The following is a 9158-nucleotide window of genomic DNA, read 5'->3' as shown; positions in this document are numbered from 1 at the left end:
ACTCCTAGATACCTTATTTTTTCACGCAATTTGTTTTATTTCTTCTTAACCGGATAATAACGTTTTATTCGATCGAAATTGCTTGCAAAGGTTGGCGATCGACTCGAACAGAAGATCAGCCAACAAAAAAAGGTCATAATCATTAAAAAATTATTCAATGTAAGGCAGACGTGCTGCCTGAGTCTTGTACCTTTTGCAAAAGCTGGCGATCAAGTTATTAAGCTATCCTAGGCCATTACAATTATAAATACGTGATAGTTATATTTTTTAAGGCTCCTAGGTACCTTAATTTCTCACTTCATTTTCTATAATTCTTGTTTACCTGATAATAATATTCACTCCTATCGAAATTGCTTGCAAAGGTTGGCGATCGACTCGAACAGTTGATTGGCCAACCAAGAAATGAAAATTATCGTTAAAAAATTATTCAAAGTAACTAAGACGTGCTGCCTAAGTATTGGACCTATCGCAAAAGCTGGTGATCGATGAGTACATTTATCTCCATCCATCGCAATGTAGCAAACGCTGTCCTGATTCGTTTCAAGACCCCTAGATATCTTTATTTTTCATGGAATTTTCTCAAATTACTGTTTACCTCGAACAAACGTTCATTCTGATCGACATTACTTGAAAATGTATGCGATCGACTTGAACGTTTGATTTGTCCACGTATTTTATGCGATAAAAATTCATTTAAAGTACCTCAGACCTAGGGCTTACATTTTTAAGACTCCGAGATATTTTTTTATTCATTAGAATTTTCTGAAAATCGCGTCTGCAATCAAGTGGTAGAGAAAAATTATATTCTATCATAACGCGTCTTCGTTATGTACTCTCTGTCAGAGTTTTATGATCATATTAATCAATTTTATTTCATATTTTTTCTATTATTCAGCATCATGAAGATAAAATTACGCGAAATCATCCCATTTCTCGGGTTACTTGGGTTACTTTATTTTATCATTATTTGTGCATAGCGAAAGACATCGGTTGCGTTGAATGATCGCGCGCGACGCTCAACTGGCGCAGAGGGGTTATGTCGGGTCACCGCAAAAGGACGAGACTTTAATAATTTTTTTCTCGAAAACGGCTCGCAGGATCGAGCCCAGTACCGCCCATAAGGTTTTATGTTCAGGAGGTCAAAATCTATTACCAAAAAAATTTTCAGCCCATTTCACCGGGACCCACGGTGCCTTGTTAACTTCCCGGGGTCCTTTAGACCGTTTCAGAATTCCGATTGAAGCCTCCTAGCTCAACCTAGATCAGGACAAAGATTAATGCAAATTTTCGAAGACGGTTTCTGAAGACATTAAGGGGACCAACCTGTGTTAAAAGCCTAAATTCAGCTTCAGCTAAAAATAGCTATATGAATCGAAATAGTGGGAATTTTTTTTTCGTTATAGTAAAATATGTTAATTCTACACCAGATTGACCAAAAACAACTTCTACCCAAGCTCTGAAATACCAATTACATCACTTTTTTCATAAGACGAAATATTGTGTTATAAATCACTTGCCGCATGATTTTGAAAAGAGTTTTTCATCAATATTGATCGATGGGGTCTCAAAATCTTCAGAAAAGTACTTTCGTCCCCCTAAGCGGAGCAGAATTTTGAAAAATTGCGTTCAACTTTATATACACGTCAAAATGTGCCAATTTTTGAGAAAATTAGTATTTTATCAACACTAGAAGCCATATTAAAGCTCTTGGAAGGAAAACAAACTTTTTTTTTCAAATTCTGCTGTGCTTAAGTTGATGAGGGTACTTTTCTGAAGATTTTGAGACCCCATAGATCAATATGGATGAAAAGCTCACGTCAGAATCGCGTGGCAAGTGAATTCTATTATAATATTAAGTATTATGAAAAAATAAGCGTAATTGGCATTTCAGAGCTTGGATAGAATTTTTTTTTTGTCAATCAAGTGTCTAATAAACATATTTTACGATTACAAAAAAAAAATTTCCACTATTTCGATTTTTATAGCTATTTTTTGAATCTAAGCTTTTAACACAGGTCGGTCCCCTTAAGAAAGGATAAAACTATTTTGATGCTTCAGATTGAGTATCATAATCGTTCGTTCATAATCGTCATTTTCGTCCAGTGATTTTAGCGCTTACGTGGTTTTTCTTAATAGACAAGCCAAATTTAGGCTCATGACATGATGGGCAAGTCCCGTGTGGTATTTCTAAAGTCGTTATTGACTGTCGATAAGCTCACGTCAAAAAACGAATTCGTCGTCGCGGCCAAGTTAGGAAATAGTTTACATTTTATATAATGGCAGAGTGTTGGCCCACCGTACCGACGAAAGTTGGCCTCTGCTTTATATGTTGGTTGGTATACTGAAAAGTAATTTAATTATTTATTTTTTTTTTTTTAATTATTTTGTTGGAAAAATTTAATTTTTGAATCACTCACTATTTTCCCTCAATTTCAGATTTGTCCATGGTATAGTATCATTTTTCCTAAAACCTCCATTGATTGCAACCAGTGTTTTCAACATTTCACTATCCGGTGACTTTGTAAATGCGGTTAATACCGGCTTGACATATACTGTGTCGACAATGTCTGGCAACAAGTCGTTTTGGATGCTGGTGTACTTGCTATCTGATATATAAATGCCATTTTCCAGTTTATTCAACCAATCTAGGGTAGGTGGTTTATACACCGTGCCACACGTCCTTCTACTCGACTGACGAGTATTACCCGAGACCGTGTGCAGGGTACACCAACACTACCAAATTTCGCTTCGACACTACGCTACGACCCTGCTCGCTCTAACTCACACTCGGGTCCCTCCGCCGCGCTCGGGTGAAGCGCGCTGGGCGTCGCCGAGGAGACGAGGTGCACGAGACCAACTGGGTGGTCTGTGCTTCGCCACTCAGCTAACCACGCCAGCTGCACGCTGCAAGGACAAAGTCCAGCGCGTGCGCTAGCCTACCACTACGTCGCCACTCAGCTAATCTTTCACACACTCCGGGTAGAATGGTGCAGCTCTTCCAAGCGCACGAGGTCGACCCTTGATCAACTCAACACTCAACCCGACACGCAATCACGCGAGTAATCTCTAGAGCACAACACACTCATACAATACTATACCAAACCCTTACGCTTCCTAACGGTCGTTGCTGTTGGATAAGATGTTCTCTCTTGAGCTGCTAGGACTCGAATGTCGATCAGCGCGCTCGATCTCAGCGCTCTCTCGCCGCTCGTGATCGCTCGCCGCTGCTCGCGCCGCCGAGCTCGCAAACCGACGCTCCTGACTCACTTCGACGTGATCGGAGCTCAACCGCTGCGCACAAGCCGGCGCGCCTCGCGGTGCAGCTTGGCTCGCTCGCTCTCTCTCGCAATCACAGCATGCATTGCCAGCGCGCCCAAGTCGCAGCTGGCTCATGCACACACACACACACATACCAGCAAAACTCGCGCACTCCAAGCCGCAGCGAGTTCGCACACACACACACACACGCGCCTCCTTCTGGCGCGCTAAGAGCTGCAGCCAACATCGATGAGGCTACAACGCGGCCACCGCGTCGCATACCCCTCCCCTAAACCATACTACCTCCAGGTACGTCTGGTTTACCTGCACAACGATCAGCCAGCGCGCAAATTGCAGCACTAGCTCCAACTTCCCTCTCTTCTCTCACTCACACACAGACACACATGGAAGGGTTAAACATAATGTTTGACACAAATTCAAATATTTTATAAGAAAAGTACAAACTTTACTTACCAAACATTATCTTAATTTAAGTCTTACAAAAAAAACTAGTGTCGATCAACAACAACTAAAATCATTGGAACAACGATCGCAAGGCAGCGACGCGTACATCGTCGAGCAAGCCATCTAGGCACCTGAGTATCTCCAACAGAGTCGCATGGCGGTCGGCCGCCTGCGCCTCAATCCCTGCACCCGACGCCGGATTGCGCGCCCCGTCCGAATGCTGCTCTGGTACGCGTTGCCCGTGCACGGAGTTGAGCATCGGCTCGTAGCGCTGCACTTCCTGACGCCGAGACTCAGAATCAAGTCGCGAGGACGGTCCAGCCTCCTGCAAAACCCGCTGACGATCCTCAAGGCGTTGCTCCAATCTCTGCCTCAGATCGAACTCAACCTTACGTGGCTCGCTCACCACACGATCCAGGTTGGCCTCGCGCCACGACTCGTAGGCGCGCCGGCGCTCTTCTGTCGCCTGGCTGCGTTCTGCCGAGTACGTGCGCTCGATCCACTCGCCGTGAGCCCCACTGCATCTCGGGCAATCCGCCATGTCCGGTCCACCGCGGCCGCAGTTGAAGCAATAGTTGCGCTCTTTGGCGCTCGGGCAGACCTGACGGAAATGCCCCGGTTTCCAGCAATTGAAGCAGTGCCTCGGGGCCGGATCAACGGCTGGATCGGTCGGTATTGGCTTCAGGCCGCCAAACATCACGCCAGTCAGCCTCACCTGCAGCTGTTGCCTCGGAGAAACCAAGGGTTCAGCGCTGGCTATGCCGTCGGCGCCGTTCGCAGCGCCTGGAGGCACATACACAGGCACATTCTCTCCCAATGCCTGACGGCGATTCGGAGGCCCAGCCTCCTCGTCATCGCGAGCTGGTACATCAAATGACAGCTCCACATCGTCGACGGTCAGCTGCCTGTTCGCCGAGGGCTTCTTTTTTCTCCCACCTCGGCAACCGCGCTTCCTCTTCTTAAACACGACCTCCGAGTCGTTCTTCGCCTCCATCAGCTCCTGGCGCAGCTGTAGCTCCAGCTGCTGCTCTCGATTCTGCACTTGCTGCTGCTGCTCGAGCTGCTGGTCGAGCATCGGAGCTTGCAGCGGTACTTGCTGCTGCTGCTCGATCTGCTGCTCTTGCATCTGCACTTGCTGCTGCTGCTCGAGCTGCTGCTCGAGCATCGGAGCTTGCAGCGGTACTTGCTGCTGCTCAAGCGCCAACTCGTCCACCTGCTCGTCTTGCTGCCCGTCACCGGGTGCGGCTTGCTCGTTGGGCAACGGAGCTACGACCTCTGTCTCGACGAGCTGAACAGTCGCACCGACTTTCTCCGGCACTTCTCCGCCTTCGGCTGTCGCTACTACCTCGGGAGCACTGTCGTTCTCCGCGATCGTCGCCACGATGTCGTCCCAAACGTCGTCCATCGACGCGACCAGGCTCGACTTGGACGAGTCCAGCCTTGGCAGCGGCACATTTTCGACGGTGGTACTCTCGCCACTATCGAGCGCAATGACCGGCGCCTCCTGCTGCACGTTCTCTGCTGCTTTATTCTCCATCTAAACAGAAACACATATTAGTCGTAATTCACTTTTTCGATGCATCGTACTGTTTGATTTCCGATACGTGCACCTTGGTCTTACGTCTACTATTGCATTCACCCCGGTCCAACACGTAAGTCGTCGGTGATTTCACCTCGACTATCGTGAAAGGACCTTCATACTCGTCTGCGAGCTTGGCATTGAAAGCCTTGTTCGCATTCGACAACACATGCACTTTTCGCCACACAACATCACCCACACAAAATTTCACATCTCTTCTCGACTTGTTATATCGTACGCGTTGTCTATCGTGCGCCTCGTCAGCGTACTTCGTGACGAGCTCGCGCAGACATTCAAGCTTCGACAGCCTCTCGAGCCAATATTTGGTTACGGCTGCCTTAATTTCTTTGGCGCCCTCGAGTTCACGGCGTAGGCTTTTAATCGGCCTTGGGTGTCGGCCAAAGTTCAAGAACGATGGCGACACTTTGAGCGTCGACTGCACAGCTGTGTTTAGCGCATGTCGAAACTCGTGAATATACGTGTCCCAAGTTCGGTGGTTGGTTTTCACGTACATTTTAATAATCGTCTTCAGCGTACGATTACTGCGTTCAACTGGGTTGCTTTGCGGGTGGTACGGAGGCGTAGTAGCCTTCTGAATACCATACCCATTCAGCATGTCGCTCACCAACTTATTGTTAAACTCTCGTCCGTTGTCTGACAAGAAGTAGAGCGGCGCACCCCAGCGGAACAAGACTAACTCTTCGAACGCGCGAGCCACGGATTTTCCGTCTGCTTTTCTGACTGGTTTCATTTCTACCCAGCGCGTGAACAAGTCTTGAAACACTATCAAGTACTTATTACGCGATTTGCTCGGTAGAAATTCCATCAAGGCAGCGGCGACGACTGTCCACGGCTCTTCGACAATTCGCTTGCCCATAAAGCCTTGCTTCTTCTGCTGCGAAACTTTGTGCCTCTGACAAAGGTCGCATCTCCTCACATACTCTTTGACATCGTGATAGCAGCCGCGCCAGAAATATTCTTGCGCAACTCTATCATGTGTCTTTTCGACGCCGAGATGTCTTGTCGCCGGCTCATTGTGCGAGTCGCCCAGGATCCTCTCTTTCCACTCTTCTGGAACGACTAATTTCCAGTCCCCTTCCCGTCCAACAACCGGATCGAGCAGCGAATTTCGCTTGAATCGATACAGCTTCCCCTCGTCTACGCGCCACTGCGGGTATCGAGCCGGATGCTTTTCAACTTCTTCAATCATCCGGAGATACCACTCGTCCGTGATCTCTGCCGAGCTGCACACTCGCACTTCACCGTCTTCGTCGGTAAACATGCGAGAGAGCGCATCAGGCAGATGATGCAACGCGCCCTTGCGATGTTCGATCACAAAGTCCCACTGCTGCATCTCGAGGGCCCAACGCGCTAAGCGTCCTGTCGGGTCCTTCAAGTTGCGCAGCCACTTCAACGCACTGTTTTTTGGAAAAAATTGGAATTTTTTTTTATTTTTCCTGTATTCTTTTATTCTACATACAAAGGCATCGTGGATATATCTAAACTGCGGCGGTACCAACATGTACCGGATATCCTCGAAAGGATAATTCACCATGTCTGTGTGAAAAAAAAAATATTGTTATTACAAAAAAATTTATAAAATTAATTGCTCATTGTCTAAATGAACATCGTAACGACGGCGACGGCGACGACGATGACGGAGCCAGATTAATTATCGATAGCGTTTAGGGGGGAAGGGCAGAAAAGTATCAAACACGAAGTTGCAAAAGACATCAAATACCGAGTCCGAGCGATCGACGGAACGAGAGCGGGCCCGCGCTTGCTCGCGATAACTCGGCTATCGCGGAAAAATTTTAAAAATAAATTGAGAGCAACGACAGCGACGAATCATCGAGAGCTTAAAGGAAATGTTATTTAAAAATTTTTACTAACCTTTAATGATTTGCAAATCGTTTGCAATGGCTTCTTTGTAAGCTCTGGCGGCTTCGAACTATTGAAGCTATCGAACCTTATGTGAGTTAAAAATGAATAAGTAATTCTAGATCTAGGGTCAGATCTAGAGTGAATTGAAAATACAGCTACTCACTCTCCATCCAAAGTACAATTTTACGAATATTTAGTAATGAGTTTGTTTTTATACATATTTTCCATGTTTAAATATATGTTTGTCTTAATAAATTAACTAAAAAATTATCAAACTCATTATTGAGCTACTTCATGTATACTTAAATATTCAATTTTGCATTAGTTTAAACAACTTTGAAACATGCGAATGTTTCTAAAAATTTAGTATCTGGGAATTATTAGAATTGGTTAAGAGATATTCAATATTTAATTTGTTATAATAATTGAACAAAAAATGATCGTAGAGATTATTAAACATACTTTATTACATTAAAAATTAAATTAATAATAATGCGAATTCGGTGTAGCACATAAATATGCTTTTTCATTAATTTTTGTACACACGCAAATTGATTTAAGTAGATTTGTTTGAATTATAATAGGAGTTTCATCAAATGTAATTTGTTTTAAATTCATTTCATCAAGTTTTAATCTCAAAGTATCTTTCGAAAGATAGTTACCTAGGACATTTTCATTAAATAAATTAATTTTTTTACATGCAGTAAGCTCCATTTTCGACTCAATGTCAACGAAAAATTCTAATAATTCAACGAATTCACCTGTATACAACTGAACTTTTGAATTATCAGATTTCACGCATACTTTTAACGAAGATGAATACTTACGATGGTTTTTTATTATACGATAATATGATTTACATTTATCAGATAAATTGAATGCTTTTTTTATACATTGGACTAGTGTCGATACCTTTTCCAAAATATCGTACCTCCGATACTTTGAAAGAATTTTTTACACCCGTTTGAAACCTATTAATACAAAAGTCAGTCATTGGATAATTGGATAATTGGATCATTGGATAATCGTTTTCAGAAAATATTTTTTTTACAATTTTAGCAGCGCATTGATTAATATTAATGAATCGTAATATTTGAGATATTATTCCTCTCCCACTATGAATAGCTTGAAGTAGATTATGATTACCCGATTCAAAAGCAAATGCCGAATGAGACCAAAGGGGACCCCAATTTTTTACACTTGTACTTATATGTAAAAGTTGATGCATATTATAAGTCATCGCTTTTTTTTTATGTTCTTTTCGGTAAGATAAACAAATAAATGAAGCATTTCATCGACTCTATCGAGATCTGCTATAGTAATGTCATTGGTGAGGAGTATATATAAACTTTCGACTAATAATGCCCAATATTCGATCATTTCCTGACTTAAAGTTAATGAAAATATTGGCAAACTGGCATACAATATCCAATTTTCCCACTCTCGACATTTCCAGTATCTTAAATCTGCAAGTGGACGAGATATGCGACATATTTGATGAGGAAATTTCATATTATCCAAATAACCTTGGTACAACTCAATATTATTTGAATTGATAAAGTACTTAGTTATTTGCTTACCAACCCCAGCCAGTATACAGTGCATATAATCCGGACAAAATCCCTCTATAATATTAAAAGAGTTCATATGAACGAGCGGCGATGCTGATTTTACACCCCATGTTCTTGATTGTTTTAAATTAGCCATAATTTTAATAGTGTCCTTATTAGTTCTTAGTGGGATTCCATTTAGTATCGGATATTTAGTACCTTTGGCCTACATTGTTGGATGTAAACACCAGTTGCACCCATACTTTCCGTTAAATTGGGTCAACCCCTGCATTTGAGCTCTAGCAACTGTATCTACACAACTCAGTAGAGCATAAATTTTTAAATCAAGCTTTTTCCCTTTGATTACACACGGAATACCTTCATTGCATAAATTATTCATCATTTCAACGAATGATTTCAGA

This window comes from Trichogramma pretiosum, unplaced genomic scaffold (assembly GCF_000599845.2).
Source record: "Trichogramma pretiosum strain Unisexual culture from Peru unplaced genomic scaffold, Tpre_2.0 scaffold152, whole genome shotgun sequence".
In the NCBI taxonomy this organism is placed as follows: Eukaryota; Metazoa; Arthropoda; class Insecta; order Hymenoptera; family Trichogrammatidae; genus Trichogramma; species Trichogramma pretiosum.
Note: the sequence above shows the minus strand (reverse complement) of the source record.